The sequence below is a fragment of the Ochotona princeps genome, chromosome 2 (genome assembly GCF_030435755.1).
Source record: "Ochotona princeps isolate mOchPri1 chromosome 2, mOchPri1.hap1, whole genome shotgun sequence".
Taxonomy (NCBI): Eukaryota; Metazoa; Chordata; class Mammalia; order Lagomorpha; family Ochotonidae; genus Ochotona; species Ochotona princeps.
This window is the reverse complement of record NC_080833.1, coordinates 7,123,165-7,149,991: the sequence shown is the minus strand read 5'-3', so window position 1 is coordinate 7,149,991 and position 26,827 is coordinate 7,123,165. Positions and strand designations below refer to the sequence as shown.

The window sequence follows — 26,827 nt, the reverse complement described above, 5'->3', positions numbered from 1 at the left end:
GCGGGTGCAGGGTCCCAATGCATTGGGCCGTCCTCGACTGCTTTCCCAGGCCACAAGCAGGGAGCTGGATGGGAGGTGGAGCTGCCGGGATTAGAACAGGCGCCCATATGGGATCCTGGTTCATTCGAGGCGAGGACTTTAGCTGCTAGGCCACGCCGCCGGGCCCAAATATATGTGTTTTTTAAGGATGTTTGAGAGTCAAGGAACACGGCCCTTAGTGATTCTGCCCAACGTCCCGCATGGCTGTGGAGCACCAGGCTGCCATGCAGGTGGGCCCAGCACAGACACAGGTGCTGTGGTTGCCGCCCAGCCCTGGTCTGCCCTCAGGACTCCTCTGCTGGCTTCCAAGCTTGGGTTTCCATAGGCTGGGCCCTGCAGGCCTTGGGCCTGTCCCTGCAGGGTCTGCTCTACTCGGCCAGACAGAAAACCACCAGCTCACAGGAAGCAAGGTGGGCAGCTGGCTACACAAGCAGGCTTTATCCTGTGGCCTTGTCGGGGCCCGAGGTCTGGTGTAGCATTGCAGGGGCTTGCTGTCCAGTACTGCTTGCCACTGGAAGAGCCGCCTTGGCAATGGCTTCCCTTCCTGGAACCTGCAACTACACACAGTGCACCTCTGGTGCCTGTGTCCCAGCCCCCTGCTGACTCCTCCGAGTCCTGCTGCTATGGCATGACTACGTCTGCCCAGGGGTCAGGCAGCCAGACTGGCCACTCCGGCCACACCCTCTGACTGTGGGAAGTTGCTCCTTTATGACCTTGAAGCGCGGGAAGAACAGCACTGCCTGCGGCCACCCTTCACCCTGGGAAAGGGGGGTACAGACAAGGTCCCTCTTCGGTCCCTGGGGTGGAGCGTTCCCACAAGCTCCCCACCCTGCCCCACCCCTGCCGCCATGCCCCACTGGCCTCCCTCCCTCACTCTGCCTACTTCCTGGGATCACTTCCTAAGTAAACAGCTTGAGGCCAGAGCTGGGGTTCCTCTTCTTGGGACTCCCAGGCTTACAGAAACCCCAAGGCCTGTAACTCCCCCAGGGAAGGGTCTCCCCAGCATGCTGTTAAGGACTGAAAGCTTGAGCCCTACTGGAGGTCCCAAGTTCAAATCCAGCCCCCACCTCCACCCCTGTTCAATAAGTTGGTAGGAAGGGTCTTTGGGAGGGGGTTGGGTCTTGAGGTGGAGCCATTGCCATTGGGGTCAATGTTTAAAGGGAGCCAGGGACCTGTGTTGTGCCATAGCAAGTCACACTGCCACTTGAAATGCTGGCATCCAAGGTGGCTGGCATCCAATACTGGCATTGAAGGTGGCTCAGGTCCTTGGGCCCCTGCGCTCACGTGGGAGACCCGGATGAAGCTCGGGCCTTTGTGAACCAGCAGATGGAAGCTCTCTATATCTATCCCTCACTGTAACTCTGCCTTTAGAATAAATGAAATATATCTTTAAAAAAAAATGAGAGGGGAGCCTCCAAGAGTGCTCCTGTCCCCTTCCTGACGCAGGATGCCACAAGACAGCACTTGCAGCCCAGAAGAGGACCCTTACAGAAGCCAGCTGTGCCGACACCCTGGCTGCAAACCACCCACCTCCACGATCGGAAAGCGCCCCTGCAGCTTGTAAGCCCCCAGCCGAGGTGTTCCAGCAGCCCAAGGCAGCCCAGCAGCTGAGGAAGCTGATCAAAAGGAGCTGGTCAGGGAGGCCACAAACCAGCGGACAGCAGCACCACCCTGTGGCCCACATGGGGGTGCATCCCAGAGCAACTGCTGGAGGCCCTGGCCGTTCCACTTCCCATGCAGCTCCCTGTGAATGCTCCCGGAGAGACAGCAAAGGATGGCCCAAGTCCCTGAGTTCCTGCCACCCATAGGGAAGAACCAGATGGAGGGAGTTCTTCTCCTCCCTTCAGCCTGGTCCAGTCTCAGCTGCCATTAGCATTTGGGAAGTGAGCCAGCAATGGAAGATCTCTCCCCGACTCCTCCTTGTCTTCACACTGCCTTACAAATAAATGAATCTTTTTAAATTTTACTTATTTTTGTTTTTACAGGAAAGGCAGATATACAGAGAGGAGGAGAGACAGAGAGGAAGATCTTCCGTCTGATGACTCACTCCCCAAAAGGCCACAACAGCCAGAGTTGAAACAATCCAAAGCCAGGAGCTTCTTCCAGGTCTCCCTTGTGGGTTCAGGGTCCCAAGGCTTTGGGCCGTCCTCAACTGCTTTCCCAGGCCACAAGCAGGGAGCTGGATGGGAAGTGGAGCTGCCGGGATTAGAACCAGTGCCCATATGGGATCCCCGCGAGGACTTAAGCCACTAGGTTACTATACCAGGCCCAATAAATCTTTTTTAAAAAGCCATTGGTGGGCCCGGCGGCATGGCCTAGCAGCTAAAGTCCTCACCTTGAATGCCCCGGGATCCCATATGGGCACCGGTTCTAATCCCGGCAGCTCCACTTCCCATCCAGCTCCCTGTTTGTGGTCTGGGAAAGCAGTCGAGGACGGCCCAAAGCCTTGGGACCCTGCACCCGTGTGGGAGACCCGGAAGAGGTTCCTGGTTCCCGGCTTCGGATCAGCACGCACCGGCCCGTTGCAGCTCACTTGGGGAGTGAATCATCGGACAGAAGATCTTCCTCTCTGTCTCTCCTCCTCTCTGTATATCTGATTTTGTAATGAAAATTAAAAAATAAATCTTCAAAAAAAAAGGCATTGGTAAAGGCAACCCACAGAATGGGAGAAGATCTTCGCACACGACATAGGTGATAGAGGGCTAATATCCAGAATATACAAAGAGCTACAAAACAACCAAAATGTCAAAACAAACAAGCCACTCAAGAAATGGGCACGGGAAATGGGCAAACACTTCACAAAGGAACAAACCCAAATGGCAAATAAACATATGAAAAAATGCTCAAGTTCCCTGGCAATAAGGGAAATCCAAATTAAAACATCAATGAGGTACCACCTAACGCCAGTAAGACTGGCCCACATGAATAAAAGCACCAACGACACTTGTTGGCGAGGTTGCGGGGAAAAGGGAACCCTACTCCACTGCTGGTGGGGCTGCAGGCTGGTACAGCCTCTATGGAAATCAGTATGGAGAATATTCAAACAACTCAAATTCAACATACCGTATGATCCAGCAATAGCACTCCTAGGAATATATCCAGAACACTTGTTCTATGAGAAACCAACATGCACTCCTATGTTCATAGCAGCACAATCAGTAATTGCAAAAACATGGAAACAACCAAAATGCCCATCAACAGAGGATTGGATAAGAAAGCTATGGTTCATCTACTCCATGGAATACTACTCAGCTATTAAAAAAAACAAAATGCAGTTCTTTGTGGCCAAATGGGCCAAACTGGAAACCATAATGCTAAGGGAAATGAGCCAATCCCAAAAGGTTAAATACCACATGTTTGCCTTAATTTAAGATGATATGATGTTATGTATAACATGTTATGTTTTGAATGTTATATGTTGTGTATAAACTAAAATTGAAGTACAGGTGAGGTGGTCACAGAAGGTGGCTGGGAACTCGCATTTACTTTTAACATATTGGTTACTCATTACTATGTCAATTAATTCCATAATGATGTAAATTTTTGCTGATGGTATGTTGGAGCTTTCAATTGACTGGGATGATACTCTGCTGGCTCTGTCTTCAGACCAGAGAGGGTATACCTAAGAAGCCGTTGAACTTGACTGGACAATAAGATGCTGGACTCTATGTTTGGTATACGCTTGCAATGGGGAAATCTCCACTGAACTTGAGCTGTGGTTATGCAACAAGGTGGAGGAATCCACCATGGTGGGAGGGTTTGGGGAGGGGTGGGGAGAACCCAAGTATCTATGTAACTGTGTCACATAATACAATGTAATTACTGAAGTTAAATAATAAATAATTAAAAAAAAAAAAAAAAGAAGGAAGTTTCACTCCTAAAAAAAAATAATAATAATAAAATAAAATAAAATACACCAAACAGAAAAATAAAAACCTTTACAAGAAAAAAAAAAAAAAAAAAGGCATTGGTGACCAAAATAAAACAAAACAAAAACAAAAAAGCCATTGGTGGTATATTTCTCGGATTCTCGGAAAGGATGTCCAATTTAGAAGACTAATAAACTCAGTTCTTTTTTTGAGACATTTGGTTCTTACAGGGACTCTTGTTGGGGGCCTTCCTAACTTGCAGTGGCCTGGGTATCGGCTGCTGCTTTTCTCAAAGCTTCATTTCAGTGTTTGAAAGACAAAGTTACAGAGGGGTTGAGAACACAGGCCACTTTTTCATCTACTGGTTCCCTTCCCAGCTGGCCACAATGGCTGGGGTTGGGCCAGACTGAAACCAAGCAGCCCTGAGCTGCATCGGGACCTTCCTTGTGGATGGTAGGGTCCACGCACCTGGGCCATCCTCCGCTACTTTTCCCATTAGCAGGGTGCTGGACCAGAGGCAGAACAGCTGGGATTTAAACCAGCACCCACATGAGGTGCTAGCGTGCAGGCAACGGCTTAACAGGCTGCGTCACAGCACCAGTCTCCAGGGCTGGATTTCTGAGGCCTGGCTAGGGGTCCAGTGGCAGGGCAGACCCCCGGGCAAGCTGCCCCTCCTGCAGAAAGTCTCCTCCAGAAGAGCAAGAAGCACTACAGCGGGCATGTGGCAGGCAGTCCCCCAACCCCAACCCGTGTCCTGCACTCTGATACTCCTAACCTGAACACACTGCCCAAGCCAGGTGGCCACGTTCCAGAAAGAGCCACCAGCCTGTCTGTCCGGTTTCTGGCGGGCAGAAGCAGTTCCCTTCCAACCCTGGACTCCTTGTGCGTGGGGCAGGTCTGGGGAGGGGCAACTGGCATAGCATTCAAGCACAGCTCTCACACTCCTGCAGCAGGATCTCAGCCCTGGCCTACGACATAGGTCCCCTGGGTGAGCCTCTGGTCGGGCATGGTCTGGGGCTCTGGGAGCCAGCACCAGGAGGGGCACCAACAAGTGGGGAACCAGACAATGACTCTGCTGCCCCGATGCACCCGGCCTCCTGGGCCACAGGGTGGTCAGCCAGGTCAGCTAGTGGGAGAGGCCCTTCCAGGCTGAGGAGACCCTGTGAAGACCTACCCTGGTGGCAAAGTGAGGGTGGCACCAGAACACTAACCTCTCAGCGTGTTCAGGTGCAGCACCCGCAGAGACACAAGCGGGCAATGTGGTTACAGAGTTGGACACTGTTCACCTGTGTCCCTGGCCTCCAGGAGCCAGGCCCCAGTTCACAGCTTTGGTAACCTGGTAATGGTTAAAACTTAATCCACTCCTCGTCCAAAGATCAAAAGGAGGTCACCTTGGAGCTGGGCCTGTGGCAGGATACGGAGCTCCCAGGACAGGTTGATGGATGCCTCTATCACAGTGCGGACGGTCCTGGTGCCCTGGTGCCCTGGTGCCAGCCTGTGCCAGCAGAGCCCCTGTGAACACTTAGTGGGTATCCCAGGAGGGGCCAGCAGTGGGCTCAGTGTCCAGGATGCCCACTTGGCACAGCCTCTCCCCTATTAGAATGCCAGGGTTCCAGTCCACTCCATCTTCCTGCAGGTGCTCGCCTGGTGGCCTGGCAGGGGCAGCGGGGCGGGGGAGTGGGTGCAATGGGTAATGACAGCTCCAGAGCTTGGGCCCTTGTCACTGTGTGGGAGACCCAGACTGAGTTCTGGGCCCCTGGCTCCTGCCTGGCCCAGCCCCAGCTATTGCAGGAAGTTAGGGAGTAAGGCAGTGCAGGAGAGATCTTGCTCTCTCTACGTTTCAGGTAAATAAGTCAGTAATAATAAACAATTAAAATGTAAGAAGGAGGGTGGGCAGGCAAGCTGGTGGAAATGGCCATGACTTTTCTTTCTTTTTTTTTTTTATTAATTATTTTACATTATGTTACAGTTTCATAGGCTCTGGGAATCCCCCCCCCCACGCCCCTTCCCCCTGGTGGCTTCCTCCACCTTGATGCAGTATTACAGTTCAAATTCAATCAAGATTCTTTCCTTGCAAACATATACCAAGTATAAAGTCCAGCTATTTATTGTCCAGATGGGTTGAACAGTCTCTTGGGGAGACCATTTCTGGTCCGTTGTTAGAGCTGGCAGAATATCATCCCATTCAACCAAGATTCCCGACATAACATCAACAGCAATTTGCAACATTATGGAATTGACATGGTTGTGAGCAACCAGTGTGTTACAAAAAAAAAAAAAAAAAAGAAAGCAAGCAAGTTCTTAACCACAACCTATGATTAGCCCATTGACATTTCAGTTTTAGTTTTATATACAGAACCGACTGCTATATACCTTAAAATGGCTATAAGGTACCATTCAGCTGGCCATGACTTTTCTCAGAAGCAAACGCTGATCCAAAGTACCTGAGCTGCCTTCTAGGGTGGGACCTTCCTGAGAGCACACTGGGCGGGGATGGGGGCTGGCCCTGTGTCCAGGCAGGCCTGTCATCACAGTGTGTCCTTGTCCTTGTTCCCATCTGTAAAGTGGGCGTAATGACATCCTCCTGCTTCATCTGGTGGTTGAAAAGCCCCACTCCACCCATGCCCAGGTGTGGAAAGATCGTGTTGGTCAGTTCCAAGTGTTCACCCACAGGAAAGGGCGTCTTGGACAGGCGGCCACTTCAAAACCTGGGGCCTCCAGGGAACACGTGAGGGACCCAAACCCAAGCAGCCAAAACTCCACACTCGCTCCCGTGACCACTCGTCAGCGGGGGCAGGTATCTTGAAACACCGCTTGTGTTCGTGTTAAGACAGGCTGGCCACTTGCTTCTAATACATAATAGGCAAATGAGGAAACACTTTTGTTGCCATAGCACACATTTGTTTTCAAACTACACTTACTGGGGGGCCTGCATTGTGATCCCTACTAATGTGCCTGGCACAGTGCGAGATGGCCCATGGCTCGGACCCCTGCCATCCAGGGAGGGGACTGGGCTGGAGTCCCGGCTCCCAGATTCAGCTTGGCCCGGACTGGGCAAGTGTCTGGATAGTGAAGCAGCTGATGGAAGAGCCCTCTTCTCTTTCTGTTGCCTTGCCTTTCAACTAAGTACATCTTTAAAAAAAAAATGAAAATGAAGATATAACATAATCCACTTATAAAAAGAGTTCTAGATTTGAGAGGCAGAGTAGCAGTGCAGGGGAGAGCCAGTGATCTTTCATCTGGTGACTCCCTCTGCTGTCACAGCCAGGGGTAGGCCAGGCCAAAGCCAGGAGCCAGGAGCTACTTGCTGGCCTCCCACACTTGAGCCATCAGCCAGGGTGGACAGGGCCCTGAGCTCTTGAATTACCACCACTACTTCCCTGTGTACCTGTCTCAGGAAGTTGGATTTAAAGTAGAGGAGACAGGTTTTGATTAATCCCGGGCAATATGATATGAGGTGCAGGCATCCCCAAAGAAGACCTAGCCAAGCGTGCACAACACCTGCCCTGCTAAGTTACCTGTTTATGACAGTGGAGCGCGCTGGTGATAAACACCTGTCAGAGCGGCTCCAGCCCCGGAGGTCTCGCTTCTGCCCCCTGCTGGTGGCCTGAGCGCACAGGCGCGGGGAGCAGGGAAGCCGGCCGCAGACCCTCATTTGCATACCCACAGTGCATTGCGCACCAAACAATTCCCGAGTTTACACGTATTCGAATCCCTTTCTCATTTCTGCAGGTTTTTATATTTTTAACCCCAATGAGGTTGCTATTGTAAGGCTGTTTCAGAAAAAGAGGCCCCCGTTTTTGGGAACAAATAGTCGCCACTAGAGAAATAGAGACATGGTTTAGGTGAGGAGCGTGTGCCAGTAAGGGAGGTATACTCTGGTTTCTCTTCAGATCGTATAAATCTTTCGCCTTTTACTAAAGATTTCCGTGGAGAGGAACAATTCTGAGTCTCTACCAATTTTTTGAGGCCTTGCATTTTTGCAAGGCTGTTCTTGGTTTGTTCAATAACAGACAGTCGTGTGGATAGGTGCTTATGTCATTATAGCAGTCAACCCTGGGTTTACTGGCTTAGGGACCATTTGCAATTGGTTTTTGGCGGGTTGCTACTCACTTCTTGTCAAGGTAGTGGAAAGTGGCTGCTACTGCTACATCCAGTGGCTTGAGGTTGCTATTTTCTGGGTCTCCCAAGGTGTTGCTGGGCTCTTGACTGTTACCCCAAGTCACAAGCAGGCAGGACACGAAGTGAAACCGTATGGAATCCTGGTGTGTGTTGGAAAGGCAAATGTAAGAAAGACCACCAGTCTAAATGGCCGCTGCAGCTGGGCTGGTTTGAATCCGGGAGCTCCTGACTCTGCCATGCGGGTACAGTCCCAGGCCACAGCAGAGAGCTGGCGGCATAACCCACCATGCCACAGTGCTGGCTCCCTAGCCTCTACTTCAGAACCAGCTGCCTGCTAGTGCGTCTAAGGAGGCAGATGATGACCGAACACCTTGAGCTCCTGCCCCCTGCATGGGAATCGAGGAGGATGCTCCTGGCACTTGGGTCCAGGCTGCAGCCCAGTGAGGCTGCTCTAGACCTGAAACCTTCAGGTGCCACAGCGCGAGCTGGGCTGGGCTATCCTGGACACGCATGTTGTGTGCGGTGTGGCTCTGGGGGGACAACGAAGGGCCTGAGGTGCGAAGCCCTGTGTGGTGGGATGTTTGTGGCAAATGCCTGTCCTGAGGCGGTAAGGAACTTGCCTCCGTCATCGCGATCTTGGAGATTCCAGAGCAAAGAGGAGCTACACCTCTCATTAAATGCTTCTCTGTCACGGGCTGCCTCCTGCTGGCATCCATGGCTGGATTCCTGACACTATTTTTGCACTCACATGAAAAGGACCTTTTCAAAGCATGATGTATTTTTCTCTATAACTTTCTTTTTAAGCTGTATTTGGTTCTATTTGAAACGCAGAATTTACAAAGAAGAAACAATAGAGAAATTTCCATCTGCTGGTTCATTCCCCAGATGGCTGCAACGACCAGAGCTGGGTTGATCTGGAGCCAGGAGCTCCTTCCAGGCCTCCCACATGGACACAGGGTCCCACGGACTCAAGCCATCCTCCGCTTTCCCAGGCCATGAACAGAGCTGGATTGGGAGTACAGTAGCCAGTGCTCATGTGAGATACTGACGCTGCAGGTGGACGATTAGCTTGCTATGCCACTGTATTAGTCCTTTTTTTTTAAAAAAAAATGAAAGTATTTGCAAGGCTCAGAAATCAAAGCAACCTAATATCCTAAGCTCAGATTATCCATTCCTGCCCCTGTCCCTCTGGTTCCTACTGTCCTCTTTCAATACTTATCCGAACCTTCTGTTTCTTCTGTAAATAGCACGAAATTCAGGCTGTTGAGGTGCTACTTGGAATAATACTGCAACAAACACCCTGCTTTCGTGGTTTTATTATTTTTTAAAGATGTATTTTAAATTTCTGTTGGAAAATCACATTTACAGAGTGAAGGAGAGAGAAAGATCTCCCATCAGCTGGTTCATTCCCCAAGACACTGCAATAGCCTGTTCTGAGCCAATCCGAAGCCAGGAGCCAGGAGCTTCTTCCGGGTCTCCCTCACAGGTGCAGGGTCCCAAGGCCTTGGGCCGTCCTCCACTGCTTTCCCAGGCCACGGGCAGAGAGCTGGATGGGAATTGGAGGAGCTGGGGATACAAAGCAGTGCCCATATGGGGTCCTGGGCATGCAAGGCAAGGACTTTAGCCACTAGGCTTCTGTGCCGGGCCTTTGTTTTTGTGGTTTTCCACATGTCATATGTACAGGCCCAGTGTGGTAGTCTAGTGGCTAATGCTCTTTGTTCTTGCCTGGGTGTCAGCAGCTGAGGTGGCCCAGCCCTGCAACATGATCTCTGGGGTCAGACCACATGTCTACATGATCTTCCCTGAGGTTGAGAAGTGAGCACAGTGGTCCAGTTGGGGAGCCCCCTAAGAAGCCCCACCTGGGAGGCCCTCCCAGGTGTGCCAGCTGGTCCAGGTTTACACTCAATCTGCCCTCTGTATCAGCCAATTCATTTACCAGGGGGTGCAGCTGCCTGCTCAGTGTTGCCCCTAGACCTGACGCTCACACAAACCAGCGGGTGCTGCAGCCTAACCTCCCCCAGCCTGCTCCAAGCCTTAACACCAGCGGGTGCGGCAGCCTAACCTCCCCCGGCCTGCTCCAAGCCCTAACACCAGTGGGTGCTGCAGCCTAACCTCCCCCCGGCCTGCTCCAAGCCCTAACACCAGCAGGTGCTGCAGCCTAATCTCCCCCGGCCTGCTCCAAGCCCTAACACCAGCGGGTGCTGCAGCCTAACCTCCCCCGGCCTGCTCCAAGCCCTAACACCAGTGGGTGCTGCAGCCTAGCCCAGCTTGGCCTCCCACGTCCCCGTCCTGCCCCCATCCCAGCTCTCACCAACAGCAGCTGTGGCCTAGCAGGGATGACCCCAAAGACCCCTACCAGGCCTACTCTCAGCTCCAACTCTTGCACGTTCCAGTGAATTCTGTGGTCCAGTCCAGCATGGCCCATTCCCAGCCCTGACACTAACCAGGGGGTGCTACAACCTACTCAGGGTGACTGCTAAGAACCCCTACCAGACTAACCCCACCCCTGGCTCTTGTGCACGCAGGTGGGTGTCTGGCCTGAGCTAGGGAGGCCCTCTGGATTCCCTGTTCTGATCCACTCCCCATCTCAGCTCCCTCGATGACCTGTGGGTGCAGTGGCCTGGTCTGTGGAAGCCCCAGAAACCACTCTATATATGTCAAACAAACTCTCAGTGGTCCTCATTCTGACCCATCCACAGTCCTGCCTCAAGTAATACATGACAGTTGTGGGAGATATGGTGGTGGGGTGGCATGCACCTGCACTTGTCATTAACCAGGCTCAGAATGCCTGCCAGCTACTGGCTGCTTTTCTCCCAGCAGTGTGACACTGCCGGGCAGACAGCTGGATACTGGGGTCCATGCAGTGGGTGTGGACTACACAAAGGTGTAGAGAACAGCTCCCCTGTTGGCAAGGCCGTGAGGAGCTCCCAGCTGTGTGGCAAGGCCTGGCAGATGTCTCTCCAAGCACCTTGACACAGTTTCACCCCCTTTGCATGGACACTCAACTACCCTGTGAATTCTGTAGCCGAGCCTGGTGCGGTGGCCTTGAACATGCCAGGATCTTATCCCCGTGGCCTTGCTTCCCATCCAGCTTCCTGCCTGTGGCCCGCAATGTCCCAAAGCCTTGGGACCCTGCGCTCGCATGAGAGACCCCGAAGAGGTCTGGCTCGGGATTGGCGTAGCTCCCGCCATTGTGGTCACTTGGGGAGTGAATCCTCCAACAGATCTTCCTGTGTCTCCTCCTCTATATATCTGACTTTCCAATAATAATAATAAAAAATACATAAGAACGTCTTGCTGATTAGTAGGTAATCACACTACACCTTGGCCTTTGAGTCGTGGCTGTCATCCAGTGGCTACTACTTGACAATGAATAATCGCTTGCTTTGAAGTATTGTGGTAACTTACAGAACTATCTCTAACCACGTGGTTGACCATGAAGTAAACGTGCATACCCAGTTAGTTCTGCAGTTGAGAATAAAACACTGCACTCGGGGAGAGAGACTGGGCCTTCACCAAATCCTCCAGCAGCTAAGAGTGGATATAATATCTTTGTAATAGAATGATTACCATCTTAAGCGAAAAACAAACACAAATACTCCTCACCAGGTATTTGCAGGTTACAATCATAATACCACGAGCTCCAAACTGCGTGGGTTTCTAATCAGCAAGATACCACCAACTCTGAAAACCTTCTACTTCTTAAAACATCGTTGCCTAGCCACACACTAGTTCTATTTTTTTCTCACAGAATTATTAGCCCTGCAAAAATGCAAGGCCTCAAAAAATTGGGTAAAGACTCAGAATTGTTCCTCTCCACGGAAATCTTTAGTAAAAGGCGAAAGATTTATACGATCTGAAGAGAAACCAGAGTATGCTTCATGTTTGCTGACATATGCTCCTCACCTAGCCGATGTTCCTATTACTCTAATGGTGACAATTTGCCCATAAGAACTGGTGCCTTGTGCCTTTTTCTCACACACTCCTAAAGCAGCAACGTTGTTTTGGGTAAAACAAAATTAGGTGGGAAGAAAATGGGGGTTGCTAATTTTCAAATCGGGAATTGCTTGGTGCGCAGTGCCTTGTGGGTATGTAAATGAAGTTTCGCTACAAGGCTTCGTTTTCCGGGAACCAAGGCTGTCATTACGCGCGGAGCCCAAGGCCAACGCCAGAGGGCAGAGCGGAGGCTCCGGGGTGCAGCGGAGGGCCCGGCTCTAGGTTCACCCCTGCAGGAGAGCTGTCTGTTCCTGCTCCCTGACTGTCCCGAGTTTGCTTCCAGAAACAATGTTTTAGAACCCGTGTGCATTCATCCTGCTCGCTGTGTCGAACCCAGGGGAGCAGCTGTCGCTGGAGCCCGGCGCAGGTGCAGGGCGCGAGCTGCCGCATGGGCCGACAGCAAACCGCAGAGGTCGAGTCCCCGTTGCTCCACTTCCTGTCCAGCTCCCTGCCTGTAACCTGGGAAAACAGCAGAGATCTTCCTCTCCCTCCTCCTCTCTGTATATCTGACTTTCCAATAAAAATAACATAAATCTTGAAAAAAAATTTTATTTATGGGGTAGGCACCATGGCATGCAGCTTAAGCCTCTGTTTGCAGCGCCAGCTTCCCATTTGGGCACTGGTTCGTGTCCCATCTGTTCCACTTCTGATCCAGCTACCTGCTAATGGCCCGAAAAGGAGCAGAGGCTGACACAAAGCCTTGGTCCCCTGCCCTCCTGTGAGGAACTCTGCGGAAGCTCCTGGTTTCAGACTGGCCCAGTCCCGGGCACTGTGGCCATTTGAGGAGTGAACTAGCAGATGGAAATCTCTCTCGCCCTCTCCTTCTCTCTCTGTAACTCTGCCTTTCAAATAAAGAAACAATGATGAAAAGATTTATTTATTTGAAAGTCAGTTACGTAGACAGAAGGAAAGAGAGATCTCCCATGTGCTGGTTCAACCCCCACACGGCCACAATGCCCGGAGTAGCAGCCAGGCCTGGGCAGACCGAAGCCGGGAGCTTCCTCTGGGTCTTCCACATGAGCCGTTAGTAGGGAGTGCGGGAAAGGCCACAAAAGTAAATGCCTGAATACTTATAAAAGGCTGCCTTTCATTTTCTGAATTTCTTTAAGCATTAAAAGCAAGAATAATGATTTTGTGTTTTAAGCAGGCCAACTATCTAGCAATGTTAGCATGCAGGAGGAGGCGCCAAGGTCCGCTGATGTCTCAAAGGCCTCACCCTTGCGCTGAGTGGTCACTGACCAATTATAGGTACATCTCCGGCGGCAGAGAGCGCCTGCTGCAGCCCCCAGGTCAACAAGGAAAGGTTGGGGCTGGTGGCAGGAGCAGGTTCAGCAACTGTCCCGCTGCCCCCATTGCCGATCCAGCTCCCCAGTAATGCACCTGGATGAAGTTCTTGGCCTCAGCTTGGCTGAGCCCTGGATGTTGTGGCCATTTGAGGGGTGAACCCGCAGATAAAAGATCTTTCTCTCCTTTCTCTGGCACTCCACCTTTTAAATAAACAAAACCTCCATTATGTGGAAGTCTGGTAACCACCTTCTATACTTGATAAGTCCCTGGATGGCTCACCACTTGCTGCGGTTCTAGCAGCTGGAGAAAGCCCCACACTTGTTCTTGGGGTCCACTGTAGGAGCAAATCTTAGAGTCCTTGGTCCAACTCTCTCACTCCCCAGGCCTCCTGGGCGGAGGGGGCTGCTACCTGTCCTCCAGCAGGTGGCGCCAGACACTTGCCACAGGCTGGGTGGACAGGGCAGCCGCTGGACTGGTCCCCACTTCCCTTCCCAGGCCAGTAGAGGAGGCAGAGGGACTCTGGGTCTTTGCTGGGAGTTTCTGGTCTGCGCTGCTGGAGGGCCTGTCCTTTTTCTGGTGTGGCGTCATCTGTAGAGTGGTTGGAACCCTCCATGGGCCTTGTAGTTCCGCAGGTCTCGGTTCAAATCCCAGCTCTGCCTGATGAGGGCAAGTTACTTGTCTCTGAGCCGGGATTTCCTGTTGCTCAGGTCGGCATCGCAGTTCCATGGGTCTACATGCGGAGGCACCGGGTCATGTGGACAGCAGTGAGGGGTGGCCCTCTCTGCCACCCACAGACCTCATGTTTGGTGGACCTGTTAGCATCAGGGCCCTGCATGACCATACTTCAGCCTATAGTGTCCCCCAGACAAGAACAGAAATAGGCTCCTCATTAGACAAAACTGAGGGAGGGGAGTGAGGAAAGTTCCAGAAACTGCATCTAAGCCCGCTGTCAGCCACACTCATAGCTGCCTCCTTCCGCTGGGGACTTGGACACCTCACTCTGACTTCTAGTACTCCCAGGGTTTTCCACTTTGCCTTAAAGGTCAGGATTTTCTCAAGCCATTTCTGGGCCAGGCCACAGAGGGCACCCCCTGCTGACTGGGCAGTACAGCCTCTCTTCGCCTGACCCACCTCGGGCCCTGCGTGTGCCCGTCTGGGGAGAGGCTGGTCAGGAGCACTGCATCCTGTCCTCCCGAGGAGTCCTCGTTTGCCCTTCTGTGGCTGAGTGGAGCGAGCCCGCAGCCCATGGAGGGACTGCTTGCTTCCCACGCCCGGCCAGCCTGATCCAGATCAGATCCCAGGCTGCAGAGTCTGAGCTCAGTTGGGAAGGAGGGGCTGGGACTGCAGGAGGAAGTGTCACTACTGTGGCCTCCAGGCAGCCTCTGACGGCACAGGGGAGGGCCCAGAAGGGCCACCAGGGGACGCTCTCTCCTTGGAGACGAGGCCCTGTCCCAGTGCGCTGGGCACTCTAGTGGCCCTGGGAGCTGGACCTGGGCACCACCTATTCAACCTCCAATGGCCTGTTAGAAAGCTTTGCCGACTTCAGGGAAGGGCTGAGGGCGGAGGCCTTCTGGGCCCAGATGCCGTCAGTCCAGGGCTGGGCCGACAGCTGCGTGGGTCTCCAGCCCATCTTCTCTTGGCTTCCTTCCAGGACAGCTGCCCAGGGCCTGAGAGCTTTGGACACGGGTGTCTTTGTCACCACTAGTTTGCTGCGTGATGCCACGCAAGCAGGATGGCCTCTCTGGCCTGCTCACCCTGGGCACACAGAAGAATCCGTGTGAAGGACTGACTGTGCCAGTGGCCGGGATCAACACAGCGCTGTAGGGCGAGCACCGTGCAAGGGGGAGAGGGTCTCAGCCGAGAGTCGGAAGCCAGATCTCCTGAGCTCAGGTCTTGGCTCCCTCCCCTCGCAGCTCCGTGACCTTGTGGGCGATTAAGGCACCCACCTCACAGGGTGGTTACAAAGCAACCAGTCACCATCACTAGGTGCCCAGAGAGGCCCAACAGCTGTTCTCATGGGGTCAAGGGTAGAATAGAACCTGCGATGGGATAAGAGAGCTCTGCCCCTCACCACGGGGGGGTCAAGGTGTCACCTACGACACGACACCCACTGGCAGAGGCAAGGGGTACACCGGGTAGGAGGAGGGATATGGATTCCACGCAGGTGGGCAAGCCTGAGTGTGTCCGACCAGCAGGGGGCACTCACAAGAGTCTGCCACAAGGGGACAGCCAGGAGGCAGGTCCATCCACCTAAACCCATACAAGGTCCTGGGCCTGCGCTCACCAGCTTGGGTCACGGGGATGCAGTGGCTCATCTTCCCCCCCACCCCAGGAAAGGCCGGGGGCACAAGAGAGAAAACAGTAGCTATTTCAGGAAGGTGTCGAACACTAAAATTAGAGTCTTGGTTCCTAAAAAGACCTTGGCGCCAACCAAGGCCTTGGAGAGGGGCTCTTCAGCGCGGAATGTGACCCCAGGAAGCACTCCGGCGGGCTTGGCCGATGAGGTCAGCCTACAGGGCCCATGGGAGCCATGGGGCTCACGGCCCCACTGCCCTGGACAGCCCTGGTCAGCCCCACCCACCTGCCTGTCCCTGCAGTTCCGGTGCTGATGACACTGGTGCCCCAGACACGCAGAAGGTCAGCAGGCAGAGCCGCCAGTCCTCGGCGCCCACTGACCTTGTGGGCTGTGCGTCTCCTTCGTTGACTGTCTTTGCTGTTTCCGGCGAGACGTAGGGGAGGCAGAAGTGGCCATCTTGGAGCCTAGTGGACAGCGGGAATTAGAGAGGGGCCTGGTAGGCTCAGCCCAGCTGGGCTGTGCCCACTGCCCCTCCTGCCCCAGGGCCAGGGATGCCCCGAGTTTCTGGTCCTGGAGTTCCTGCTCGCAGCCTTGAAACCTCAAGGATCTGGCCCCAGAGGACGCTGGGAAAGTCCATCTGAAGTTGTCTTCTGGGCCAGCACCAGACAGTGCTCTCCACCTGCAGGGGAGTCCTTCAAGCTGCCTGCAAGGTCCTGGCCTGGGCACCAGGCCCTTGCCATCTGCCCTTCCTCTTACCCATGGTGTCTTCCAGAGGAGGAGGGTGACAAATCAGATGCAGTCGCCACAGCCCTGCCTAAATGGTCCAGGACTGCTCAGCCCCCTAGGGGAGGGCTAATGGCCATGTAACATCCAGCCCTAGGCTGTCCTTCTTAGCACCCAGAGTCCCTTTGGGCAGTCCTGGTCCAGGCCCAGTGCTTCCTGCTCAGACAGGCCTGCTCTGGCCCAGGTCCCCTCTGAGGACAACTGTGTGTCTGCTGCCATTGGTCTTTTTGGGTTTTGTGTGGGGCTCCCATTGGTCTTGTTGGGTTCTGGGGGGCTCTGATTGGTCTTGTTGGGTTCTGGGGGTGCTCACAAACTTCCCGAGCCTGGGTACTCACTCAGCAGGAGCAGCTGTGGGTTCTGGGGCCTTGGAAGGCTGAAGGCAGGTGCACCAGTGCCTGGAGCAGGATGTTTCTGATGCATCATTACACAGCTGAGGGGGTCACAGGACAATAGGACACACCTGCTGGAGTCTCTCCTCTTTACTTTTTCCCCTTAAGGCCACTCTCACTATCCTGGGGACCTGACCCCCCATGGTATTCAATCCCAGCCACTTGCCCTGGGCCCCCACCCCCTGCGAACACCATCAGCATATGAATGTGGGAGGCAGCTGGGGCCTTGTGGTGAGGGAGTGAAGCTGCTGCGTGGGGCATACACCTCATATCTGAGAGCCTGGTTTGAGGCCCTCCTCCACATTTCTGATCCAGCATCCTGCTAATTCTGGGAGGCAGGATGGTGGCCCATCAGCCTTGCTCCTGGTCCAGCCTGGCCTTTGTGGGAGCGAACCAGCTGACGGACAATCTCGTCATCTTTATAACTCTGCCTTTCAAACCAAGTAACTAGTTTATTTCATTTAAAATACATATATTTTTTAAATTTGAAAGCCAGAGTTACAGACAGAGAGAGAGAGAGATCTTTCCAGTGTGCTGATTCATTCCCCAAATGGCTGCAATGGCTAGAGCTGGGCCAGACCAAAGCCAGAAGCATGGGGCTTCCTCTGGGTCTCCCATGAGGGTGCAAGGACCCTACCACTTGGGCCATTTTTTGTGTCTTTCCCAGACACGTTATCAGGGAACTGGGTGGTGAATAGAGCAGCTGGGACTTGGACTGGTGCCCATATGGGATGCTGATGCTGCAGGTGGGGGTTTTACTTGTTATGCCACAGTGCCGGCCCCCCAGTTAATCATTTTAGAAGCACATATGAAGGTGAGGGCTAAGTTTCTGATTCATGACTCTGGGTGGGCACATTCGAACCAGAGTACATAAGGATATGAGCTCTGTGTGAACTGCCCCTGGGCAACTCATCCCTTCACCTGCTGCTCTTGACATAAAATAGGTGCTGAAAAGCACAGGCTGAGCTGAGGTTTTCAGAAGCCCAAGAGAGTGGTGCCCCAGCCTGTCAGACCACTAACATAAGCCTAAAGACCCAGGGTCTGGCCGTCCCCCTTGCAGACAAGTCATCGGACAGAGGAGACTAGGTCTTCCAGGAGAGGCAAGGAGGATGACCTGGTGGGGGGAGAAGGAAGGGACAGAGTCTGGGGACAAAATGTTACTCATCACCCAATGGCTGGTCCCAGTGGGCCTCCTGGCCTGGTGGACGAGGCCTCTGCAAGGCTGCATGAGCAGATGGGCCTTGAGGGGCAGGGTGGGTCCAGGACGAAGTGGGGGATGTGCTGAATGGGGAGTGAGGCTGGCACCCTCATTCCACTCTGCACCCCACACTGTGTCCTGGGAGTGCCTCTGGTGAGGAGAGGTGACGCAGAGTCCGTGGTAGCTCAGAGCCCTGTAGGGGTGTCGCCACCCAGGCTTACTGGAGCCTTGGGCTGCTTAAACACAGGAACCCTGTGTTCAGTCACATGACACTGATTCCGCTTGCCCTTGGTGGGCTCCATCACAGCCCCTCTGGGCTGCACTTGTCCAGGTTGCTTCTTGATCCCACCCTATGTCACCCTCCAAGCACCCCACAGCTGTGAGGTCTAGCTGTGTTTGTTTGGAATAAGACAATTCCGTTTAGTTACAAAAAAAAAAAAAGGAAGAACTTTGCCAAGGCCTGGCCACGCAGCCATAGGCCCATGTTGGTGGTGTGTTTGGGATATCCATGGGAGAAGATGGAGATGCTGAGGGGTGATGCTGGGCAGGGCTGAGCACTGAACCCAGGACGTCCTGATGCCAGGGAGACCACCACAGGCTCCTGAGCAAAGGGTCAGTCCTCTAGGGCCGGCTGTGGACTCTCGCCCCCAGCTGAACTCTAGTTTTATTATATAGCACAGGACTTTTTCCTCTTAGTTTTCATCATTGCTTTCTAGATGTTGATAGGGAACTTCCTTAAAGTTTGATCTTTGCCATGAATGATATAGCAAAGGGAAACAGCAGCCGATGGTCTGTGCCCCCTGCTTGGCTTCGTGGGTGTGATATTTATGCTGAGAGTCTGTGGCTAATGGCTGAGCCAAGTCCAGGGAAGGAGGACCTCTTAGGGGTGCCAGGCCCTGGCTGTCCTCCCTCACCTTTCCTGCCAGGCCCTTCTAGCTCTCCTACCAGGACCAGCGCCAGCTTACGATAGGGTGGTGACAAGTCTACTCCAAGGAAATAGCTCCAAAATTGACTACCTGGGCAAGGGATGGATGGACACCCGTGCCCACTCCCCATGGGATGAGCCAGGGAGCCCTGTGCGGTCTGCCCCCTGCTGGGGCAGCTCTGGCTCTCAGTAGCACTCTTTTGCCCGCCTTCTCCACAGTCGCACACGGGCAGTGGGCCCAAGACTCCCAGGAATGTGTCGGAGCTGCTGACAGCTCTTCATGCTCTGCCTGTGACCTGCCCATGTGACTTCCCCTGGGAACTGGGAAGAGGAGTGTGCCTGGAGGGCCCCAGCACCCACCCTTATCCTCAACCTCCAAGACCTTCCCAAGCTCTGGCTGGGGTGCTAAAGAGCATGCTATGTGGGGGGAATGGCAGGTGGCACAGGGATCCAGGGATAAAATTGCAGGGGCAAAAACAGTCGTCTGCAAATGGCCCGCTTGGTCTTCCTTGGACATGGACCTAAGCGCATTGGAGGGACTGCAGTGTGCCAGGACTGCCTACAGCAGGTGGTAGCCATCTCTCTTCACTTTGCATGGAATTCCCATGAGGCAGACGCTGCTGCTACTTCCGTTCAGAGACCAGCCTGTGTGAGGAGAGCCAGATCTGAGCCCGGGCATGTCCTTTGGACCTCCCTCAAAGTAGTGATTCACCTCCCAGCTCGCACTCTCCATGAAGCCCGTGTCCATTACTGCCCACACGAAGAGGCCTGCTGCCGTGTGGCCCCAGACAGCACTTGTGGGTTGATGAGCTGTGTCAGTTATCTGAGGTGTTGAAGGGAGGTCCTGCCAAGGAGTGGCGATGAAATGGAGCAACCCATCACTCTGAGTGACCCATCACTCATGAGACAGCGGAAGCCCCGGTGCAGTGGGAGGGTCTGGAATGCGAGAGTGGACGCTTCAGCAAGGTCATGGCCAAGGGGTCACAGAGAGGGACTACGAATGGCTTCTTATCCCTAGGCTGGGCCACCAGTGAAGGACAAAGTTAGTCTCCAGGGGCAACCTAGGTCTCCTGTCTGCCTGTCCAGCAGGGAGTCTGGGGTCACTGACCTGTTTCTGCTGGTGCAAAGGCAGACGCACACTGGCCAGAGGACCATGTCCAAGGCCTTCATTACCAGTGGGGGACAATGGCTATGTCGGCCCGGGTGTGCTATGCTCCAAGGAGGTGGCCACCACCATCCGAGGGGCCGTGATCTTGGCCAGTCTCTCCAAGGTGGCACTGTGGCTCTGTGCTAGGTTCTCATCTCCATTCCTCGGGGCACTTAGCATCCTCTTGGTCTGAATAAACAAACAGGGGCTGGTACGATGGCTCAACTGGCTGACCCTCTGCCTGCAACCGTTGTATCCCATATGGATGCCAGTTTATCTCCTGGATGCTCCACTTCCCATCCGGCTCCCTGCTTATGGCCTGGGAACGCAGTCAAGGACGGCCCGAGTCCTGGGGACCCTGCACTCAGATGGGAGGCCCAGAAGAGGCTCCTGGTTCTTAGCTTTGGATCAGCTCATCTCTGGCTGTTGAAGCCATTAGGGGAGCGAATCAGCAGATGGAACATCTTTCTTTCCTTTCTGTAAATCTGCCTTTCCAATAAAAAGAAATAAAGCTTTCAAAACATATCTCCTTACACCAGTCACAACAACTTAGGGCTCACTCTCGTGGCCTTGTTTTACCTCTGTTGCCACTGTGAGACCATTCAAGTACATTAAAACCTTGGCCACACCTTTGAGGTGGAGCACAAGAGACCACCAACGGGTTACGTCTTCCCTGCAAGTTCCTGCCCAGACAAGCAGCAGTCATCGAATGCTTAAAATCCCAAGACCCTTCTGCAAATCCTTGGCGTCTCTGCCTCTCTGCTTTCAAGAGGCACCCCACCTCCCAGCCCTCTCCCGGGGCGTGCTTCTCCTCTGCCTCTTCTTTCCGTGTTCATCTGGTCACTTTACAAATAAAACTTCTCTGTCTGCAAATGATTCCTAGTTTTTTATTTCTGTATTAAGCCTACTTCTGTATAAAGCCCACTGAGCTTTTCTGGGAACAGTAAAGACTCTCTATCTGAACAGAGCCCTGTCCTGAAGTTCTGGGACCTGGAGTTTCCACATATCCCGCAGGAGGACATGGCCGAACCCATAGCAGGGGCCTTGGGTGAGGCAGACACCAGCCCTGAGCCTCCCTCTGCTTGTCTGTGCAGTGGGTCCCTAATACTCCTTCTTGCCCTCTGATTCTTGGGGAGGAGGGTCAAGAAGGAAAGCTGTTCCCAACTGGCGCTCAGGAAGCTGTAGCTGCTGCTTCTGGTGGCATTGGAAACTGTAACTGCTTCTTCAGGTGTCACTGGAAACCATAGCCACTGCTTCCGGGGCATTCAGGATGAGCGGAGCCACGAGGCGCTGAGGTCACAAGGACCTGCCAGTGAGTGAGACCTGGGGAGGAGCCAGGTGTGGACAGGTGCTGGTGGATCGGTTTCCCGTGGCCTTGGGCACCCAAGCCGAGGACCCTACCTCACCCCAGCCTGTCCCAGAGTCCCAGCAGGCGAGGCATTTAGAGGCCTCACTGGCAGGCTTGCCTCTGTGTCCTCTGGCTCAGGGCTTCTCAGGAGTGGCAGGATTGGCATTTGGGGCCAGGTGGTGTTTTGCGGTGAGGGCTGCCAAGTGCCCATCACCTTCCCAGGCCCCTCTGTATCAGATGCGGGCTGACATTCCCTCCAGCCCTGCACCCCACCCCCACAGCCATGGCACTTGATAACACCTCAGGGATGGCTGGCAGTTTCCTGGGAGTCCCTCCGATGGTCCAGGGCTGCTGTGGTCCTGGGGCTCATCTGCTGATGGTCTCCTTCTGCAGCCACCATTCATAGACCCCACCAAGAACTGATGAAGTGATTCTACAAATAGAGGTTCTGGACAGCAACAGGGACACAGAATGATCTCTGACCGTGTTCTGCCAGCCTGGCTCCCTGGGGGTATCTCAAGGTGACCACAGCCTGGCCTAGGCACCGGTGATCAGGGTGGCCCTGACCACCAGAGCAGGGGTGGGCTGGGGGATGCCATGCTCCTTGCTGGCTTCTGCAGGTCCAGACACGCTGCTGACAGCCCGGCTTATCAGGGCTGGAGGCCCAGGCTCACACTGTAGGTGGTAGGGCCTTATCAGTCGCCAGAGTGAGAGTTTACAGTCAGGCTGTGGCAGGGAGTGGTGACAGCCAGGAGCCAAGCGGAGATGGCTTCTGTGGGCCTGTAGGTGCAGGCTGCAGGGACATTTGAGGAGAGGGTTGACCTCTCTCCCGGTGCCTCGCTTCACAGATTTTCCAGCATATTTCCAGTCTGCAGGTTCTGGGAGGAGGTGGGGAAAAGGCAGTGTTAGTGGGGACAGCGGAGAGGTGAGAGCTGGAAGGAGGGAAATCCATCCCACTCTTGGGCGCCCTTCACCCCCATCACCACCTGTCTTCCTGGCACCCTCTTCCCCCCTGTGGCTGATGACGTTGGTCACCAGAAGAAATCCCAGAAACTTAAATCCTGGCTTTATCTGGCCATCAGTCCAGAACCACTTGGTCATCTACTTCTGGAAACGGAAAGCTGGGCTAAACTCAAGGTGGGGCAGCAGGGTTTAGCCGGGAAGTGGAGACATGGCCCAGGATGGAGCTGGGTTGGGTACCATTCCGGACTCCACTCCTGACTCTGGCTTCTTCCTAGTGCTGGCCTGAGGGGGTGGGGTTCTGGAAGGAGGCTCTCAGAATGCCAGAGCTGGGAGTTCCAAGCCAACTGGTGAGTTCTGGCCTGGGCATGACCCTGCAGTGTCTTAGGGGCCTTCAGAGGTTAGAAAGCCCAGCTTTGGCTGCCTGGCTTCTGCCTGGACCAGCCCTGGCTGTGGCAGCCATTTGGGTGGTGGACCAGTGGATTAAAAAGCTCTCTTACTCTTTCTCTGCAGCTCTGCCTTTCAAATAGAAAAACACATTTTTGTGTAAAAAATTATTTTGGTGCAAAAAAAAAATTTTTAGTTCATTTGTATTTTTTCCCCTGATTTGAATTTTCTGTGAACTTTTTGAAGACTTTCCAAATGCATGGATTTCAATTAAAAAAAAAGAGAGATTTATTTGTTTTATTTGAAAGGCAAAGCTACAGAGAGGGAGAGGGAAAGGGAGAGACAGAGAGGTCTCCCATCTCCTGGTCTAATCCCCACATGATTGCGATGATTGGAACTTAAGGTATAGCAGTTTAAGTTGCCTCTTGGGGTGTCTACACCCCATTCCAGAGTGCCCAGTTTGATGGCTGCTACTCTATGATTCTGATCCAATTTCCTGCCTTCCCTGGAAGGCAGGGGATAATGGCTCAGGTTTTTGACTTCCTGCCATAGGCATGAGACACTTGCTTAATGGTCCTGAATTTCTGGCTTCCATCCAGCCCAACCCGCACTGGTGGGGAGTAGACAGTGAGTGGAAGAACTTTCTCTCTGTGTCTCTTCTCTGTAAATCTGCCTCTCCAATAAAAATAAATAAATCTTGAAAGGCATATTTTTTACAGAGAAGGAGAGACAGAGACAGAGAGATCTTCCATCCCCTGGTTCACTTCCCAATTGGTTGCAATGGCTAGAGCTGAGCTGATCTGAAGCCAAGAGCCTGGAGCTTCTTTCCAGTCTCCCATGTGAGTGCAGGGTTCCAAGGCTTTGGGCCATTCTTGACTGCTTTTCCTAGGCCATAAGCAGGGAGCTGGATGGGAAGTGGAAAGGACAGGCCGTGACCTGGTAGCCATGTGGGATACAGGAGCTTGTAGATGGAGGATTAACATGTTGTGCCACCGTGCTGGACTCCATGAACCTATTGCAGTTCCCTTGTGTGAAATTGAGCATACCCTCCACCTGACTGCTGCGGGCTGCCATCAGGGACATGAGTCGAGTGTAGCCTGTCAGATTAGCCAGGATCACCAAGGTGCTGGGCAGGACCCGCTCCCAGGGATCATATACCCAGGTGTGTGGAATTCACGGACGACACGAGCTGCTCACTTCACCATCTGCAATGTGAAAGGCTCCAAGCTGGCTGCATGCTCACCATGCTGGGGTCAGAGTAGCAGGCATGGAGGCTGTGCTGATGGCACTGGTGCCAGGTCCTGCTAGCCCACTGAATTGGCCCAGGGGATGACCTGCAATCATTAAAAAAGGTGTTCGTATGGTAGTAAGTAAAGCAAAGCAGAAAAACCCAGAGGGCAATACCGACCCATATTTCTTTTTTTTTTTTTAAGATTTGTTTATTTTTTATTACAAGGTCAGATATACACAGAGGAGGAGAGACAGAGAGGAAGATCTTCCATCCAATGAAGTCACTCCCCAAGTGAACTGCAATGGCCGGTGCTGTGCCGATCCAAAGCTGGGAACCAGGAACCTCTTCCAGGTCTCCCACGCGGGTGCAGGGTCCCAAAGTCGACTGCTTTTCCCAGGCCACAAGCAGGGAGCTGGATGGGAAGTGGAGCTGCCGGGATTAGAACTGGCGCCCATATGGGATCCCGGGGCTTTCAAGGCGAGGACTTTAGCCGCTAGGCCACAGCGCCGGGCCCCCATATTTCTTGTCTTGTAATAAATCAGCACTTGACACGGCATCTACCACTGTGTTCTCCCCAGCGACTCTCTGAGGCCAAGGGTCAGAGAGGGGCTTGGGTGGTTCTGGCCCACGGTCTCTCATGCCAAGCCATCAACTGGGGTGGCGGGAGCTGGAGCAGGTGGAGAATGGCCAGGCAGTGTGCTATCTCCTGCTATCTCCTGGAGGCCTCCCGCCTCTGCCGGGGCTGCCCTGTGCTTCCCCAGGGTTCCCATGTAGGTGTTGCCGCGAGGGAGGAAGAAGCTGCTCTGGGGCAGGACAACTGCTAAGACAAGTGTGGTGGCGATGAAGGTTGAGGAGACCAGACACAACAGTGAGGCTTTACTGAAGTAAGAAAAACAGTGTGATCCCGGGGGCTGGTGGTGAGAGAGGCCGAGCTGCCGAGATCTGGAGCTCGGGCTCGTTATGTCTTTACCGTTAGCCCCAATACATGTAGTTTTGTATTGGCTACTGTGAAGGCCGGGGGCAACCTGAATGGAGCCCTTCCTAGCTCATTCTTACAGAAGCCTAGGTCTCATCATTGTTGCTGAGTATTGAGGGCCTTCTATCCTGTTGTGTTGGCGAGCACCTGCTGACGGGAGCTCAGGGGTGGAGCTGGTCTGGCCTGCTTCTAGTCCTGGGCTCCCTCATTTTCACTTTTTTAGTATTATTATTGTTATGAATTTGAAAGATAGAAGTTACAGGAAGAAGGACAGGGAAGGAGAGAGAGATCTTCCATTCCCTGGTTCGTTCCCCAAATGTTGCTTTCCCAAGTGCATCATCCGGCAGCTGGATGGGAAGTGGAACAGCCAGGACTTGGATCAGCAGCCATAGTTATTGCAGATGGCAGTTAACCTGCCACGGCCTCAGCCTACGCTGTCTCAGCTTATATGATGTGATCCCAGAAGTCATCACGGGTCGCTCTATGGTGGTCCCGGCCTGTGCATACTAAAGAGGCAGGAATGGGACTCACTTCTGACAGCAGGAGCACGTAGCACCGGGGCCCTGGGGCTGCAGCCTCAGCACTGTCAGACAGGCTCCTACTCACACTGTGGAAAATCCTGCATTCACCTGCTGAGAAACGGAGGATGTCTTTTCCAGCCCAAGCCTGTTGGATAAAGAGGTGTGTTTGGTTGAAACCCAGATCAACAGCCCCATTCAGAAGAGGATTGGGAATTTCTGCAGTGAGGGGCCACCCGGGTGCCACTGGGCAAGAGAATGTGACAGGTGCAGAGGAAGCGGAAGGGAAGTTCTTTGAGCCCAGCCTCGACTGATCACTCTCTCAGTTCCAGGGCGGGGGCTGAGACGTGCCTGCAGTTGTGTCATTTAGCGTGACTGCCAACCACAAGGTCATAGGTCAGTCTGAGTCCATCTGCCCAGCTCCAGTTCCAAGGTTGACTGTAGCCAGTTCTGTGCACTTTTATCAGATTTTTTTTTATTTGCAGAAGCAGCTATGCAAAAGGCACAAGGTAGGCACGGAACTGTTGTGGGCTTCTGGGGTGCTTGGCAGCCCAAGGCGGCTGGCTGCTCAGCGAAAGGAGGGGAGCTTGGCTCCAGGTCCCAAACCCCGGTCACCAGGCAGTGGCAGCATGAGGCACTGCTAGCTGTTGGCTTGTAGCAGTAGACGTGTCTCTGCTGCCAGCCCCAGAGGTCACCGGGTGCCAGGGCCCGGCTCCCGCTGGGGGTTCTGTGGGAGGATCCTTCCTGGCCTCTTGCTGCTTCCGGCAGTGGTTGGGAACCCCTGGAATGCCTCACCTTGGACATGTACCTGCCCAACCTCAGCTTCCATGTCCGCATGGCCATTTCCTTTGTTTGTCGGTGTGGGAGTCTCTCCACTTCTGTGGGGTCACCAATAATGCTGGGTGGAGCACCCACCTTCATTGGCGTGACTTTGTCTCAACAATGAATAGCTGTGAAGACGCATGTCTACATAAGATCATATGCTATGGCTCTGGATGGATGTGAATTATGAGAGCTGTTAGTTTACCAGGTCCTGTGGTCGCTTCCAAGCCCCTCACAAGGTGTGTGTGTGTGGGGGGGGGGGGGCAAAGTTCCAGGTCACCAGTCATGGCCGGGAGGGTACAGTGCTCTCATGGGGTCTGGGACTCTGTGTCCACTTGGCAGTGACAACCTTTGCTGATGGGAAGTGCCCTTGGTGACCTGCCAGCGGCACCCGCCTGCCCCCACCCAACCCCGTTTCCCAGAGCAGGGATGTCACAGGGCTGCTTCTGATACATACTGCCTGCCTTGTGTGGTTTCCTCTGAGCACAGAGCGTCCTCTCCTCCAGAAGTGTTATTAATAACTCTCATGTGGTC

The 26,827-nt window shown here is 53.7% G+C and overlaps 2 non-coding genes across 2 annotated transcripts; one reads left to right on the top strand and one right to left on the bottom strand.

The window, feature by feature from the left end:
* Nucleotides 1-7,781: 7,781 nt before the first annotated feature.
* On the top strand, nucleotides 7,782-7,897 carry LOC118758641 (U5 spliceosomal RNA). Its single transcript, XR_004995743.2, has one exon. It is a non-coding gene; the product is annotated as a U5 spliceosomal RNA (small nuclear RNA).
* Nucleotides 7,898-11,788: 3,891 nt separating this feature from the next.
* On the bottom strand, nucleotides 11,789-11,906 carry LOC118758639 (U5 spliceosomal RNA). The gene has a single exon (XR_004995741.1). It is a non-coding gene; the product is annotated as a U5 spliceosomal RNA (small nuclear RNA).
* Between the last annotated feature and the right edge of the window lie 14,921 nt (nucleotides 11,907-26,827).